Source organism: Fukomys damarensis, unplaced genomic scaffold (assembly GCF_012274545.1).
Source record: "Fukomys damarensis isolate Sample0158 unplaced genomic scaffold, DMR_v1.0_HiC HiC_scaffold_29, whole genome shotgun sequence".
Classification (NCBI taxonomy): domain Eukaryota; kingdom Metazoa; phylum Chordata; class Mammalia; order Rodentia; family Bathyergidae; genus Fukomys; species Fukomys damarensis.
In genome coordinates, this window is record NW_022900941.1 from 32477281 (window position 1) to 32493060 (window position 15780).

A 15780-nucleotide genomic window follows, 5' to 3' on the forward strand; every position below is an offset into this window, starting at 1 on the left:
GGGCTACAAATGTACCTCAGCATGAAAATTCTAAATTCAATACTCAGTATCACACACAAAAAAATGCTCAAACTCTCTAGTAAGCACAGAAATGAAAATTAAAACAATAAAAGGCCATTTTCTTGGAGATCAGGGAGGAAGGATTTTTCAAAATATTAAACATGCACAGCCTTTAACTGATAATTGTATTTCTAGTAAAAATTTGTCATATAGGAAAAGCATATGTACAAGTATAAGACACAACATATCTATGTTACTGTTTGTAATAGAGGAAAAAAATGCAAAAATCTAAGTTCAGAAACGCACTTGGAGAAAGGGAAGTCATCAAGTTAAATGTGCTTGGATCATATTATAAAATACTCTGAAGGCTTAAAAAAAATGAAGGAACTTTATATATATTGATATGAAAAGTTCTCCAAACCACAGTGGATAAAATAAAGAAGTATGTCACAGAGTAACATGCATGATAAAGACTACAGATATGTAAAAATGCAGATCTATAAACGTGTGGATGGCCATGTGGGAATAAGGGGCAGCCAGGTTTGGGAGAGCACACGTATCTTAACTGTCACTAGAGGTTATCTTTGGGGAAGGAATGAGATTGGGAGTAGACCGGGGAGAGTGAGGGTTACAGAAAAGGTCTGTCAGTTTTCAGCCTCTATATTTCTATATTGTTTGAAATGATTTTCACAGGTGTGTTATATGTATTTATTTAGCATTTAGATCAGAGAAAGAGTCTAGATTGCTGCCAACATCAGTACTGAATTGAATTCATTTTTATTTCATTGAATATATAGCAGTCATATAACATCAACAGCCCAAAAATCCTACTTCTCGCCTAATTTATTGGACTTTTCTATATCTGTGCTCTTTTTCAGGGATTTCTCCCAAATATTACTAAGCAACTCCCTTGGCATTTTAGACAAAGGAAAATCTGGTCCTCATTAGTGAATCATTCCCTTTGGCACTGGTGAAACAAACATGGGATTTCAGAGGCACTGAAGTGGGCCTCTGCCCTACTCTTAGATTGTAAGCAGGAGTGATTATAAAAATCCACCATTATTTTCATAGGCAGAAAATACTGTTAATCTATTCCTAATGGAGCATGTCTTTAAAATGCATTATCTGAAGACCTGTTGGACTTTTGTCTCTTAATGCCAGCTTCCCACTTTCTGTGCCACTGCAAATTGCCTTCCCATGGTCACTTATTTGTCAGGGCTTTTGTTTGCAAGCCACTGCAGCATATATGGCTATCTTAAGAAAAAGGAAATGTATTAGAAGGTCATCAGAGCTGACTAAATTAGTGAAAGGCCAGATAGGCAAGCATGAGATACAGGAATAATCTCAGGGGAGATTTGTGATCAGATCAAACAACAGAAACTCAGGCAACAGTCACCCAACAAGACAACAAGGTTCTGCCTCTTTGATAAATCTGGCCTCCATCTGTTCCCATAACCTTTTATTACTTGCATGGCAAAGTGTTGGAAAGAGTGTTCAATAGCAGGATCTAAGGTCGTATGTCCCCTGAATCTGTCAAGTTCAAGGCGAGACTACTGAGAGTATATATATTAGGAGATATTTCAAAAGCTACATGAGACTACTAAAACAAAATGTTACAATTTGCGTTGTGCCCATAACCAGGGGCAAAACTAACTGTACCTAAGAGGGTACACTATGAACTTTTCAATAGGGTTGTCTAACAGAGCACAGAGCAATTGTTAAGCCACTCTTGCTTTTTCCATAAAATCATTTATTTCCTTGTAAGAATAATAAATCTTTCTATTCTCAACAAATTATTAAGTGATCTCATTTCATTAGCAACTAAAAACAATAACAGCAACAAAATACTGGAGAAGGGAAAGAACAGGATGATAGAGAGATAGCTTTTCAACCATACACAGTCACTATCAGCTTTACAGGTAAAGATGTAGATTTAACAAGCATATTTGTATCCTCTCCCTTCTGGAATCCTGCTAAAATGGTACCAAATGGTGTGTGTGTGTGTGTGTGTGTGTGTCCGTCCTTGCTTGTTTGCTTTGTGGTGCTGGGATCAAACCCAAGGCCTCACGCACACTAGCAAGCGCTCTCACTGAGCTGCAATGCCTGCCCTATATGATTATATTTGATATTATATTGTATTTTATATTAGACTGCTATCAAACATGAAGATTTCAGAAGCTAGAAAGCAGAGGTGAGGGTGTCAACTACTTTAGTAGAAAAGAGAGCTAAACCCTATCTTAGCAGTGAGAGACTCTGAAAGAACTTACATTGTAGAGAAAAGACAAAAAAGGCACAGAGACTGATAGTACAAAGCACTTATGTAAGTGGCCAACATTTGAAAATGGGTTTGAGAGCACTGAAGAATAGTCTTAACTCCCAAATCCACTTCCCATCTCTAGGCAACTTGGTTCCTGTCCTTGTGAAAATAAGAGGAAAAAATTATGATGAAAACAACACTGGAAGGGCTTGACAAAATGGAGTTAGGAAACCATTGAGAAGCAGGACTTATACAGGACTCCAGCTTCCCTCTAGGAGCATGAACTTTGGCCACCTTTTGTTTACAGGTATCTAGCACGGATGACTACACTGGCACATCAAGCCAGGATTGGTGGTGTAATTCCAGCACTTGGGAGACTGAAGCAGGAGAATCATGAGTTTGAGGCCGGTCTGGACTTCACAGTGAAGACTGTCACAAAAACTGAAAACAAAAACATCCTGGGTTCTCTCTCCAGTATTAAAAAAGAAAAGTATAAAGGGGAAAATAATCAGGAAAACTAGAGGGTAAGACTAGTAGAAATTCCAACATGTAATTAGAACAATATGAATGCAAGAAAGAGAGAGGTTGGAGAACAGAGACGAGGAAATCAGCAGCAAAGTTATCATGAAAACTAATGGGCATAGACATCCAGACTTAAGTACTCATTATTCAGCACAGTGAAGGAAAACATCTTTCAAAAGGATCCAACTTTGTGAAGTTTTAGAACACCATTAACACAAAGAATATTCCAGAAGCTTTGCGGAGAGGGGAGCACAAATCCTTAAATCAAACTATCACACTTCTCAGTACCAACACTGGATTCTAGAAGCAATAAAGCTATGTCATTTAAATTCTGAAGAGGGCCGGGGATTTAGCTCAGTGGTTCGGTGGCCTGCCTTGCAAGCGCAAGGACCCGAGTTCAAACTATGTTCGGGGGTGCCTTGCAAGCGCAAGGACCCGAGTTCAAACTCTGGTACCAAAAAAAAAAAGAAACAGGATTATTTCTGAGAATTCTGTATTCTCCCAAACTATCCATCAAGTATTTCAGCCAACATCTTGGCAGAGAGAGAGGAAAAAAATGATCCATTCCAGGAAGGTAAGGAAAATTTCCTAAAGCTTTGAGCAGAGCATCATCACCACCACGGAATAGGAAGAGAAGAACATATTATTATTACTGAGAGGGTAGCTGTACACAGGCATCACAAGACAAGGGCTCCATGCAGTCACAGAAGATGCAAACAACTGCCTCAGTGGAAAGAAAATAACTACCCCAGCCTCTTCCTCCTCCTGCTTCCCTCTAATCTCTGGGCAGAAACTCCCATTGGCCCTTCATCTCTCAAGGGCACATGGCAAGTGTCCCTGATGCTGTCTATAAGCCTGGGTCTCCCAGGAAATCCAGTAGGGTACAGAAGCGAAAAGAAGTTATAAAGACTACATGTGTGAAATGTGTACACATTTAGAATACTACCTGTCACCATTTAACACCCAATATATCTTAGCTGCCATTGTTGCTCAGTCACCCTTTATTGTCATTAGTGGAGAACTATTAATATTCACATAAAATCAAATATTGACAAACTTTCCAACCATTTTCTAAGTCTCTCTAACACAATTCTTCAACGTAAACATATAAAAAATTCACTGCAAAACCTTATCAGCATAAAAACAATTTTCTGTTACTCTAAGGTACTTTTCTAATTCTCTCCAGATTTATTAGCAATACGTCATTCAGAATAAATTTTTTATTGGATTTACTAGTAGTGATGTGTAATTCAGAAGTAGGATGACTGGGCAGAGATAACTATTAGGAACTGGCTCAGTACTACCATTTCCCAGGAATTTTATGCCCTTGACAGTATCTTCCCATGAAATAATTCATAGCAGCTCAGCACAATGTTTTGCAAAATTATCCCCAGGGGAGCTGAATTAGGTTGGGACAGTGGGTTGGGGCGGGTGAGGTACTCCATCACAAGTAACAGAATTGGATTGACTCCACAGTCTGATCACAAATAGCCACTGCTTTACAAATCATATTTCCCAACAATTTATCTCAAAAGTAATGAAAGTGGTGTAAATTAAAATGACTATAAGATGTCAATTTTGGTCTGGCAAACTAGCAGAGACTTTAAAACCTACGATACTCAGTGATCATTGTACTGGAGGGAAAATGGTATTCCACTAGAAGGCAAAGTGTCATTCTGAGGTAGACATTTATACCTGGCTGGGAACAGCCATGCAGGCCTAGAACCACAGCACTTTGGGCAGCTGAAGCAGGAGGATAGCAAGTTCGGTCCCAGCTTGGGTGATTTAGCAAGATTCTGTGTTGAAACAAAAATGAGAAAAAGGACTGGGATGTAACTCTATGCCAAATCCCTGGGTTCAATTCCTAGTACAAAAAAAAAAAAAAATCATAGACATCAGCAAAGCCTAGGTTTTTTGGGAGATGGATATGTAAAAGGATATTGCACTATGTAAATAGAGAGGTCCCGTGTGACAGAAACACAGAGAATGAAAGGATTCAAGTGATTAATTGCTTAAGAAAACACCTCATAAGGAACTCAAAGAACACTTTACAAAAGATTCTGTCTCAGCTGTGCATGGTGGAACTAGGCTATAACCCCAGCATTTGGGAGGCCGAGGCAGGAAGACTGCCAGAAGTTCCAGGCCAACCTAGGATGTATTCAGTTCAGGCCGGCCAGCCTGAACTACCAAGTGATATCCTTTCTCAAAATGAAAAAAATTTTTAGAAAGAGAGCAAGAGAGAGTGTGTTTGAACAGGACTTTGGAGAAGTTCACTTGGCAGAGAGAAAATTCAGACAATCTCTTAAATAACACAATTCTGCACAAAAACATAGGGGCCTGGAAACAGGCAGCCTTTTTTCCATCATAGTGAGATTTGATATGGCTGGAGAAGTGGGAGATAGTCCCTGAAGACAGTGTTAGCATTTGAAAACCAGTGATACTGAAGAAATCATCCAATATTTTGTTACGTTAATGTTTTTTGTTTTTAATTTCTTTTTTTGTGGGAGGGGGAATCAAACTCAGGTCCTTGGGCTTGAGCGGCGGGCAGCAGAAACACTGAGCTAAATCACTGGCCCAACATTAATGTTTTTGTTTTGTTTGGTTTGGTTTTTTGGTTTTTTGAGACAGGGTCTCACTTTGTAGTTGAGAATGACTTGGAACTCACTATGTAGCACAGGCTGGTCTCAAACTCACAGTGATCCTCCTGCCTCAGCCTCCAGAGTGCTGGGATTACAGGCATGTGCCACCACGCCCGGCATTAATATTATTTTTTAAAACCATATTGTATGCTAGTCATGGAGACACACACCTGTAATTCCAGCACTCAGGAGGCTAAAACAAAAGGAGTATGACTTCCAGGCCAGGAGAATCCTGAGATCAAGGTCAGGAAGATCTCAAGTTCGAGGTCAGCCTGGACTATCTAGAACAGTGACAGCAAACCTTTCAGAGACCAAGTTTCAAACTACAACCCAAAATCCACTTATTTATGGCAAAGTGCCAACATTGCAGTTAAGCCTGAATACTGAGGTTTTGGTTTTGGAAAAGCAACTCATACAAAGCAACTTATACATCATTTTTTGTCTTAAAAGAAAAACACATGCCTTAGGTTCACACACCGCTGACCTAAAGAAGACTCTGTCTCAAAAAAAATCATTTTGTAAAGTTAAACAGTGCTCATGTGCAGCATACTCTACCTTTCCTCAAGAAAAAAGAGAAAGAGGGCCAGGGATGTAGCGCAGTGGTTCCGCCGCCTGCCTCACAAGCCCAAGGACCTGAGTTCGATCTCCGGTACCAAAAAAGAGAAAGAAAAAAACATAGAGACATAAAAGATAAACATAAAACATATATAAATATGAAAAAGAAGAATTTGTCCCACAAAGAAGAAATGCCTCATTAGCAAGGACCAGAAGATTAGCCTGAGACGGCCAATGGCAAGCAGCCCACAACACCACACCACACCTTATGCTTATTTTATGTTAAGAATAAAATAATGGACTGGGGATGTAGTTCAGTGGTTCCGCCGCCTGCCTTGCAAGCACAAGGACCTGAGTTCGATCCCCGGTACCAATAAATAAATAAATAAGAATAAAATAATTATATCTATTTGTATAATAACTATATTGGCATTTTTACAAAAATTTGCTTTTTATAGAGAAGTAACATTTGCCACTTTTACAAGTGAACTTCTAAACTCATTAACCTACAAGCACAAGGCAGAGTGGAAAGGAGGAGAACCAGGGACGATCCTGTGTGTGGGTGTGCGGGGCTGGGGATTCCCAGAAACTCCCTGCAGCGCGAGGCACTGAGTACACTCATACACGCAGACCTAGCAGGGTTTTTTTTCACAAGCCATCCAGATGTGGATGCAGCAGGCAGCTGGCAGGAATTGGTGTAAAAATAAGAGAAAGAAGAGCAGCAAATGTCTGCCTGCAACTTCTGCTTTCTCTGCTGTCACAGAAGTCTCCTCTTCCATCGACCCCCTCCTCTCTGTCCACTTGGGAAGTCTCGGAGAGTGCAACACCCTCACGATCCAGCTGTATGGGTGGTTTTCTAAAATCCCGGAAGGGGAAAAAATAAACAAGACAAAGAAAGAGAGGAAATCCCCCTTGGAAAAACCTAATGCATTACTAGCTCTTGGAAAGTTTTTGCTTTATTTCCTTCAGTTGTGTGTGAATGTGAGAAACAAGAGATAAAGAGAGGAAGAGAGGACAACCCGGAAAGAAAGAAGGAAAGAAAAAAGGGAGAAAGAGAGAAAAAGGGAGGGAGGGAGGGAAAGGAAGGAAGGAAAAGAAAGAACGTTCTGGAAGTGACTCAGCTGTTGATCGGTTTGCAGTTCTGCTGCCATGACCCTGCTCTTTGGTGAGGGGGAAGAGAAATGGAGATAATGACAATTTAAATACAAAATCTTGAGGCAACCACTTTCCGATCCCCCTTCTGTCTCTCTTAGACAGAAGCTTTCTCTACCTCAATAAGTTTGCCCTACTCAACCTCCGTTGTTCCTAGAATTCGTTCCTCGATTTTAGAGAACATGATCTCGCGTTTTGGATATCTGGCAGGCTTGTTGATCTGTTGATCGGCGCTGGTTGTGCCCTCTACCCCCTGGGCTGGGACAGTGAGGAAGTTCGGCAGACTCGTGGCTACTTTTCTGGCCAGGTTGACCTGGGTAAGTGTGAAATCGGCTGGGCCTACTCCTGCGCGGGAGCAGGTGCGGCTGCCGCCGTGCTGCTGTGCACATGGCTGACTTGCTTCTCAGGCAAGAAACAGAAGCGCTACCCCTACTGAGATGGAGCCACGAGCAACAAACAGAGAAGTCAGGGCACAGGGCTTGAAGGAGCCAAAGCATCCCGCCACTTTCAAAAGGTGGAATAGTGGTTCGAATCCAATACAATGCAAAGGAAATGCGACCCAATGGAATCAGGAACAAAAATAGGAAGGAAAGGTTGTAGAAGATTTGTGGGGGAAAAAAATGGAGAGAATGAGATGATGGAGAAAAATGGACTAAAGTTTACAAATATTGCAGAGTGCTGGGTAATCCTATTCCACGGATTATTGTTAGTGTATATCACACACACTCACATACAAAGCAGTCTATATATGCAAACAAGGATTTTTGCTATGTTTTGTTTTTTAAAGGTGAAGACGAGGGAGACTCAAAAGGGCTAGTAGAAACAACGTCAAGTGGGAAACAGCCCCCCGCAACGTGCCCTTTAGGAGATGACACGCCAGAAACCCCATGCGCGCAAGCGCGCATCTGTGCACACACCCCTCCCCCACACGCCTAGATTGTCACAAGGACCACAATGGAAGATTAGCAGTGCAGTACTCCTCGTTGAGAACACAGTATTATCACTTTATAAAGCATCCATTATAAACCTAAGAAATGGACCAATAAGCCACTCTATCCATATTTTGTGTATCCTGCATAAACTTCATATCCTGGTCAGGTTTTCAGTGTTTATACAGGCACTTAGAATTAAGCCTTCATACTTCAAAATTATTCAAAGATACAATATTTCTCTGAGTAGCTTCTCCTATAATGTTTTTATGGAAAGGGACAACTTTTTGTCCACTGGAGGAGAGAATTCAGTCAAAGATGTGAGAAAAATGAGAGTCATTTTCCAGTCATTAGATCTTGCTTTCTTTTGACCATTATTATAATGTGCTGTACCACATTTATTTTAAGATTCATTTTGTGAAAATGATAAGTGCTATTTTGTTTGTATTTGAAAAGCTCTGTGAATAAATTCTTTGATCAAAAAATTAAAAAATATAAAATATTTTTTAATAAATTCACGTTTTCTTCTAATTTGCAAATGAAATATTCAGGAGTCATTTGTATATATTCATTACTAATTTTCCAAAATTAATAAGACTAGGGCCAGGGATTTAGCTCAGTGGTTTCGTTGCCTGCCTCACAAGCTCAGACCTGAGTTTGATCCCCGGCACCAAAAAAAAAAAAAATTAATAAGGCTAGCTGTATTATGATAATCCAATTAAATACTTAAAGGTTATTTTGGAAAATGCACTATAAAGTGCTAAAGGAGTTAGCATTCACTGAGTGCCAGTTATATATCAGTTACTACATGTCCTTCTTATATAAGAGCTTATTTAAATCTCGTAGGAACCCTGCAAAAGATATATTAACCCATATTTTACACACAAGTAAACTGAAGTTCACTGAGATAAAGCAACAGGTTTCGGATCAAAAGCTAATTTGAGTGGGCGTGGTGGCCCATGCCTGTAATCCCAGCCTTGAGAGGCTGAGGTAGAATCACCGAAAGTCTGAGGCCAGCCTGGGCTACAGTGAAACCCTAACTCAAAAAGTCAACAACAAAAAAAGCTAATTCTGCTGGGGATTTAGCTCAGTGGCACCGTGCCTGCCTTGCAAGCACAAGGTCCTGAGTTCAATCCCCGGTACAAAAAAAAAAAAAAAAACAGCTAATTCTGAAATTCCGAACTCAAATCTGTGCTCTTTCCAATACCATACTCTCTTCCTCTAATAAAGTATCACTAGCTGGGGATTTAGCTCAGTGGTTCAGTGGTCTGCCTCGCAAGCACAAGGACCCAAGTTCGATCCCCAGTACCAAAACTAAATAAAGTATCACCATTATGATTATCAATGTGCTTCTCGAGTTGGAAGTGCTATTCTTCAAGTTGTACCTATGAATTCAATAGAGTAACTGCTATGTTTTGTGTTTGTAACAGAGCTTTTGTAAAACAGCTTATTTTCAAAGAATACATATATTCATTCACTCAACAAACCTTACCATATGTCAATGGTCTGCCCAAACTCATTTCTTATTCAGAAAATGTCGTCACAAGAAGGAAATCTTTTTAAGAAAGTCTGAAAGAAATTGTTTCTTTTTGTGGAGCATAAAAGAAAGTGTTGTGAAGGTGCAAAATTTTGAATAATGAATAGTTTTTTTCTGGCAGAAGGAAGTGGAATAAAGAGGTATGTGGTATTTCTCAGAAAGGTAAATATCAATATTCAGGGGGAAAATAAGGAGAGGACATTAGACAAGCATGTGCTGGCGTGTAGTACTAGACAGAACCTGAGCAGACTCAATGGCACAGCAAGAATGAATATGGGAGTGCACCACTGCCCCATTGCAATTCCTTTTTTATTATTATTAATTTTATTGGTACATTTAGAGTATACATTATAATGACATTCATCACTGGAAATTTGCACCTTTACATAATCCACCTTGGTTGGAATTGCTTTTAGACATAAGGGTAAAACAGGGAGGACTGACATTCCTGGTCTTCATTTCCTCCAACTCAAGCCAAAAAGGAGGGAACAAAACCAAAAACCCACATTTCTGGGATCTTTTGACCTAAAGGATTCCTACAGGTACACAGACCACCAAAATTTAGGCACGGAGAGAAATACGTATGCAATACAATGCCCTTAATCTTGTACAAAGTGAGCCTAAGCCAAGCCAGTCTCATCCCTGCTCTTGCTTAAAGGTTAAACAGCTTTGGTGGTTTATCGTAGCAGTAAAAGAAAAATCCAGAGCTAAAACTACAAATGATCCAAAATCTTAGAATATATTTGAACTTATTGCTTTGTATCTGCCTAATTAAATGCAAAAAGTATGGTGCTACAAGTCATGTCTCACTATTCTTCTCACACTTTTTATTTTTCTTGGCTTTTGCATTATACTCCTGGATAATTTCTTTTAATCATTAAGCTTGTATTCAGTCTTCTCTTTGCCTATATTACTATTCAGTTTATCTACTGAGTTTTTATTTCAGTAATTATATTGTGATCATCATTCATTGGTTCTCTTTCATCTGTTCTTATTTCAAGGTTGCAATCCACTTTTTTTTTTTTTTTTTGAGACAAGGTCTTACTATGTAACCCAGGCTGGCCTGGAATTTGCAGTGATCCTTCTGCCTCCCAAGTGCTGGGATCATAGGTGTGTTCCACCACACCCAGTTGTGTATATTTATTTTTATTGATTCTATCCTCTTAAGAGCACCTGATGACAAGCTATACTAGATAAGATAGATACTCTTTCAGAGAGGACTTCTGAAAAGTATCTTGAAATAATTGAGGAAAAAAAACTGTTCTAGACCCTCAAAAAGTATCTTCCAGTTTTCAGGATAAAATCGCTCTTTAGTTTTTGGTGCAGGTTGGCTGATGCCTCCCTTCCAGTCTCCTCTCCTGCCACTCCGACTATCCTCATTTTATCCAGCTCTAATGGAGAACTGGTTGTTCCCCAAGAGAGATCTGTTTCAGTCTACCAACCTCCATACAAGTGTTTCTCTTTTCTTGGAACATTTTGGCCCCAGCAAGTTTATCTCACCAAATACAGCTTAACGATAATACTTTGTTTACAGATGGCATTTATCACTATAAGCCACTGTGTTCCGTGTCAGTATCTGCTATATTATCTTCCTTTTCAAGGGTGCCACAGTAGTGAGTTACGCGCCAGCCTCTTCCTCCGTCCTGAGGTCATCAGCGTCTGGAGCGCTGACTGTGCAGTGAAGCTTATTGCATAGGCAGAAAGGCTTCTTTCAGAACCCAGCCCAGTTCCCCTCTGCCAGAGATAACATGCTGACTTTTTTAATGACTTATGCACAGGTTAACAGACTCGGGCCGTAGTCTAGACTGTGACAAATATGACCCTGAGTAGCCAGTTTAATTTCTCTTCTTGAGGCCTCTACTTCTGAGTCTGCAGAATGAGGATGTCAGAGAGGCTCCCTTTGTTTCTCTCCAGTTTCCGTGATGTTCATTTAGCTCCAAGTTGCACTTTTCTGATTTCTTCTGGCTTTCCAATGCAAAAAGATAAGAAAAAATAAATTTCTAGAGTAATTTTATTTTACTCTGTACACCGTCATTTAAAATAATTAGATATTGATGAGCAAATGTCTGTCTTCCTCATGAGTGAAATTCTTTTTTGGTACTGGGGATCAAACTCCAGTCCTTGCACTTGTAAGGCAGGCAGTAGAACCACTGAGCTAAATCCCCAGCTCTTCCTTCTCACTCTTTACACTGCTGCACAGTACGTCCTGATAAGGCCAGGCCATCCTTTATTTAGTCATTTCTTTGTGTCCTTATGATTGCTATAGACAATGTGAGAGTGAACAGATTGAAAGTAGTATATTTTCTAATGTATCTCTACTTACGGTGACTTCTGTGCTCTCTTCCTTGTCCCCACCATAAATCGACTAAGCAAAAGTTTTTTAAAAGGCCCCCAGAATATACAGACATTCATAAAGTCTCTTGAGATGGAGAATAGAAAATGATGACAAAATGTTTTCATTTGAATGCCACAAGTTATTTGAAAACTGCAACTCCAAGGTAAATGAGCATTAAATATGAGCACTGGCCAGTCTTGAAAGGACTGGGGCTGACATGCATGGTGCTGAGCACTAGAGGAGCCTTAGGATTCCTGAGAGAACCTGGAATCTCACAGCAAGATGAGCCTCTCCCTTTGCCTAGTCACTGCAGCCATTAAGTCATCAGACAACAAAGAATGCCTTAACTATGGGTCTCTGAAGAGCATTCATGTGATCAGTGACCACAGAGTAAGGAGCCTGGAAGCTTCTCTGCAGGAGGAAGGCTGCTGCTACTGAGGCTGCTGAGGGAGCTCAGTGACTTCCCTGTCTTAAAGAGTTGACCACACTAAGAGAGAAGTGCTGGGCAAGTGGACGGCAAGTCCATAACAACAAAATAGCAAAAGGAAGAATACAAAGACCAGTAGGATCGAAAGCATTGGGTGAGTCCAGGAATACTGGTGAACTGATCCTGGCAGTTTATTGCTTTTATTGTCTTTATTCCCACCCAAGTCCATATGGAGCTGCTAACATGGGTGGGGCATTCTTGTATTGTAATTCCATGTCCTTACTGGCAATGTGAAAGACACACTGTAATGACATATTTTGTAACTTACTGACATCCACCCTTTTCCTTGTCTTTCCAACATTGCAAAAATGTGTTTAACAGAAGATATAATATATACTTTATTTTTCATCCTGTACTTCATAGAATTGCATCTTCCCCCCATGTCTTGCTATACAAATCTAGTCTTTGTGTATATCACACATATGCTCTCTTAAAACTTGTTTCCTGTCCCTCTTTCTTCCTTCTGTCTCTATCCATCAGACACTTCTCCACTCCTCTTTCTTGCTAGCTGAGACTGAACACATCAAAAGGATTGAAAATACCTCTTCTCATTCTAACAAACGTTTGAAATTCTACTTTGGAGTCTTTAAATGTGTACAACATTGACATGACTAAGCCTTCGCACCAGATTAAGAGATCCTGAGTGTTTGTTCTGGGCAATCCTGCCCCATTCGGATGTGGAGTTCTCCCTACTATGCGCCTTCAGATAGCTAGTAGCATGGAGGCTTGTGGGCACTGGAACTTTGTAGAAAGCAGCCAAAAGAGGAGCTGCATCCACAGAAAGCAGTCTTGCTGTATTCGAAGCTAGCAATGGCAGGAGTAAGAGAAATGACTGCCAACTTGACCCATGGATCTAGAGATTGGCGGACAGGGCATTCATTCACGAAGGAAGAGTATTTAATTGTAAAGTCTGTGATCTCGTAAAAGGATGTTTTATCAGATCCTCATGAGACACGTTCTGGAACATGCCCTTAGAAATGATCAAGGGACATTTCTTTGGCAACTAGCAGGATAAGTTCTTGGGCAATATTCTTTTTGCTATTCTTCTCATTCTTCCTTCCCTGGATTACTTGCCTGCATCTTTTTCATATAAAAACTTCATTCCTTCTTTTCTTCCACATCAGGATTGAACACCCCTCAGAACTAGAGCCCACATGATTAGGCAGTGTTTCCCATTTCCTTGATGGTAGAGAGGACAAGTTTTCAAACACTGGACAGAAGTAGGGCAAACATTTATTCTATATGGAAGCTGGGGGTGGACCCTCCATGCTAGGCTGGGTTAACTCATCCAATCAACTTATTAAATTTCATGTTAAAACAAGGCCAGCATTCACACCCTGTGATACTTGGAGCTTCATTAAAATACAAATTAACACAGAAGCGTGTCTATTAGTTCTGTGGCCTTTGCAAAGATTAATTGCAAATGCCTTCCTGAGAGTAATTTTTGATAAATGAGCACTAGGGAGAAATTAGATTCTGAGAAACATACAGAAGAGGTATGGTCAGAGAATGTGAGCAGGCAACAGGGAAGGAGATGGCAGTTTTGCTGTAATCATGTGCAAGTAAAGTTACATTTACTTCTTAAACCACAGACTTAAAGTACTCATCTAATTTCCCTTTCCAGAAAAATACCATAGTCTGCTCCTCCCAACTAACTCTTCATCCCTCTCTCAGTGACCATGCCTGTCTTCTCTGTTGTCACACCCACATGGTCTAGACTGTATCCTTCTTTATGCACCAAATTTAAACTCACTAACCTAACCAGTGAACTTTTTCCTTCATCTCTCATTTGCTTTGGGCCCAAAATAGAGGCTTCAGACCCTGGTAACTGCATGCATGTCTCAGTGAGCATCCAGTATTTCTGAACCTTCAGCCTACATCCCTACAATTGCCCTTTCAAGGAGAGATAAAACCAGGACTAGCCTGTGATGTTCAAAACAAAGCTGTCTAGGGGATTTAAAGCTAACTTCCAAGGCAGGTGTGACATACACCTGTTACCTCAGCACCAGGGAGGCCGAGGCAAGAAGATCATGAGCTCCAGACAGCCTGGGCTACATAGTAAGTTTAAATTCAGCCTGGAATACAAAGTGAGGCCCTGTGTCAAAGAAAAAAAAGAAGAGCTAACTTCAAACCAGAGCATGTCTAGAAAATTGCCTCCCCACCTTCCCCCAGACAGCGTCTCTCTATGTAGTGTAGGCTGGCCTTAAACTTGCTATGTAGCTCAGGCTTGCCTTAAATTCATGATTTCATGATTCTCCTCCCTGGAGGGACTAAGAAAGGATAGGAGAAATGAATACTATGATCCAAGGAAACTAAACATTTTAACACCAAGAGTAGAGAAGCTAAACAAGAATAGGGGAAGTAAAAATTATTAAAATGTGATAGATATAAGTACTAATTCCCCAAGGTGAATGTAACTACTGTATTGTGTGTCACAAATACATACTCTTAAAAGCAAATATTAAAGAATGATAAAAAAATTTTTAAAGACTGACCAATAAGAAAGAGAAATACTATCCATCAATACATGGATATGTGGCTATCGCTCAACAACAGAAACCACCATTAGCATCAGCAGCAGTGGGAATATTATCAGACATATTAAAACAAGCACCTCACGTTTTTATACAGGAAAGTTTGGGACAATGAAGGAATGGCAACTTTACTATGACCATTATTGCCTACTATTTTGATCATTTTCAAAGTGAAAGTGATCTAGGGAAACCACAGCCATGTTTTTGTTACCTTAACTCTCACCTGTCCTCCTTTCTCCCAGCACTGCAAAGATGGTGACTCATGGAGATCTGTGCCAAAACGGGATTTGCCACAGCTGCCCAAATGTCCTAAGGCTCTCAAATTTCAGGGAAGCCAATATAGTTATTTACCTGCTGATGACAACAAGCCAAAGTTTTTAAAAGACTTTACTCCAAGTCAAATGCAGACAGAGAATAAGGATGTCCTATGTTGCCAAACTATACACACTTTGTTTTAAAAAATCTCTACACAGGGTCAGCAATGCTTAGGGAAAACTAGTATAAAATTATCAGAGTCAAGTTAAAGATTAGTGCTTAATCCCAAACCCTAAACCCCCTAATTGAGAATGCAAATAAGACATTTGGGATTTCTCTTAAAATTCCTACTGCGGTTTGGCTTTCTTTTAATCATTGCTTGAATCTGCACCAAATTACACACACTTTCTAATAGGGAAGTGCTTTTGACCGATAGAATAAAAGAACTCCTTTCTGAGTATGTGGATTTTAAAACATAGATGATCACCTTATATCCCCGCTTCGGGTTGCCAATGCAAATGACTCAGAGGAGTTGCTCAGACACTGAGCTAATTGTGTAATTCTACAACAGAAAGCGC

The 15780-nt window shown here is 40.1% G+C and overlaps 1 long non-coding RNA gene across 1 annotated transcript; it reads right to left on the reverse strand.

The window, feature by feature from the left end:
* Nucleotides 1-11484: 11484 nt before the first annotated feature.
* On the reverse strand, nucleotides 11485-15773 carry LOC104848616. Its single transcript, XR_776479.2, has 3 exons — nucleotides 15690-15773; nucleotides 15171-15301; nucleotides 11485-11556 (listed from the first exon to the last, which is right to left on the reverse strand). It is a non-coding gene; the product is annotated as an uncharacterized LOC104848616 (long non-coding RNA).
* Between the last annotated feature and the right edge of the window lie 7 nt (nucleotides 15774-15780).